The sequence below is a fragment of the Octodon degus genome, unplaced genomic scaffold, assembly GCF_000260255.1.
Source record: "Octodon degus isolate 3935 unplaced genomic scaffold, OctDeg1.0 scaffold00007, whole genome shotgun sequence".
Classification (NCBI taxonomy): domain Eukaryota; kingdom Metazoa; phylum Chordata; class Mammalia; order Rodentia; family Octodontidae; genus Octodon; species Octodon degus.
In genome coordinates this window covers 32,523,624-32,525,994 of record NW_004524583.1, presented here as the reverse complement: position 1 = coordinate 32,525,994, position 2,371 = coordinate 32,523,624, and positions in this window count along the sequence as shown.

Sequence of the window (2,371 nt, the reverse complement as noted above, 5' to 3'; positions counted from 1 at the left end):
GGCGGAGGGGTCATGCACTCAGACGCCAGCAGGGAACACAGAGAATGAAATGACAGAGGCGGGCACCAATGTGATGATAAATGACAGTGACCCATGACCTAGGAAGGGGCGGGACCAGCAGGAAATTGGACCGTGTGAGTCGCCCTAGCCTTGCAACAACACTGAGCTCCGCCTCCAAGAAGCAGGGCTCGTGGTTGCTGCTGTTCTAATTTTTAACAACAAACCAGAAACGATGATTTTTAATTTAAGTCTCCAGATTTAAAAAAAATGTTGGCAGTAAATTCAATTAGAGCCTAATGAGTGGGTCGAATAAAATATACCTGTGGCGGAGGCTTCTCAAGCTCCAGTGTGCGACCCCTCCACTTCCTTATGAGAGAAACACGCTCAGCAAGCTGTCCTTTGTCATGCAGGAGATAGAATCAGAGTCTGAAGGTGGAATTCCATCAGTGTGACACTGGGAAAGTTGTTTAGCCTTTTTGAACCTCACTTCCTTATCTGTAAAAGGGGATCACAGCTTTCTCCCAGAGTGCAGGCTGGACCCTGGGTCTCCTATGTTGGGCACACAGGAGCAGTTTGATAGGGAGGCTCGTGAGAGGTCATCCGGAAAGTTAAGAGGAAGGAGCAGGTTCAGAACTTCGCTCTTGGTCCAGAGCTTGGTCTGCATCCTATAGGCAGGCTTTCACGGGAGCTTCTGGAGGAATCCAGACACACAAGTCCTTTTTATCCCTGCAAAACTGGAGGTCAATTTATGAAAGTCAGAGTGGCAAAGAGCTCCTGAGCTCAGACAATGGGGCCTCACAGCTCTGTGGACTTCGTGCTGCAGGACCCAGGGTCCCAAAGACCAAACCCGAGCAACAGTAGTAGTAGTAATAAAAATGATGCCATACACATTGAACCTCAAGAGACATTGATTCTAATATGCACCATTATTTTATATAGTAAGCTAAGAGAAAATGCTGATAATCATACATGCATGCTGGGCATAGTGGCACATGACCACAGTTCTAACTACTTAAGAGACTGAAACAAGAGGATTGCTTGAGCCCAGGAGTTCAAGGCCAGCCTGGGTAACATAGTGAGACCCTGTCCCACCTCCTTCCAAAAATATATATGCTATCCATTGTTTTTTTTTTAATTATTTATTTATTTTTATTTATTACATTTATTTATTGTGTGTGTGTGCCCAGCTCAGCCCACCAGGGGGCGGGGCTGGCTGGCATGTGGTGCTGGGGGATCGAACCGTGGTCCCTGTGCTTTGCCAAGCCTGTTCCAAGTAGATGCTTTAGACCACTGAGCCATCTCTCCAGCCCCTATGCTATCCATTGTAAGAAGCATCTTTTTTTTTTTTTTTTTTTCCCCCGGAACTGGGGCTTGAACTCAGGCCTTTGCACTTGCCAGGCAAGCACTTATTCTACCGAGCCATCTCCCCAGCCCCTCAGAAATGTTGAATGGGGGAAATATGCATCTTAGAATCAATGAAATAGCAGTACAAGTAGTAATGATTTTTTTTTTTTTTTTTTTTTTTTTTGTATTTTAGGGAAGAGTCTACAGGGTGTTCAGGGTCTCACTACTAGATTGGACTTGTAGTGATCCACCTGTTCACAGTCTCCCAACAGCTGGGATTACAGGCATGGGCCACCACACCCAGTCTCAATTGTGTCTCAGCATGCCCCAGGCCAGCATGGCAGGCCTGGGGATCAAACCCCTAGCCCCTGCACCTGCTTGCAGGTGCTTTAACCTGCTGAGCTATTTGGCTGGTCCAGTAATAATGATGTTACCTTTTGTTGATTGCTTTAAATTTTTTTTTAAACATTTGATTTTTTTAATTTAATTTTTATTTATGTGTGTGTGTGTGTGTGTGTGTGTGTGGCCAGCTCAGCCCACCAGGAGGCGGCACTGGCTGGCATGTGGTGCTGGGGGATTGAACCGCGGTCCTTGTGCTTTGCCAAGCTTGTTCTAAGTAGGTGCTTTAGACCACTGAGCCATCTCACCAGCCCCAATTGCTTTAAATTTTTGTGGATTTATTGCAAATGTTTGCAAAGTGCTCGTAGTGTGCGGGCACTGGGGACACTACGGGGTGGAAGATCCAGGAGACTGTGTGCTTCAGAAGCCCTGGTTCTGACGATAGTGCTCTGTTCACAGAAACGGTGTGGCATGTAGGTAGTGCAGTGGAGGTGTGCGGAGGTGGCCACAGAGGGTTAGGGAAGAGAGCTGCTGTGCTGATCTTTTGGAGCAGGAAGTACAAGGGTTTGGTGCCTGGGGTTTTGGATGTGCTCTCAGGAGGAAGGGAAGCAGACAGCAGGGACGCAGCTAAGCAAGGAAGGATGTGCTGCAGCTGGAGCCCGCAGGCTGCCCTGCAGCACACATTGTC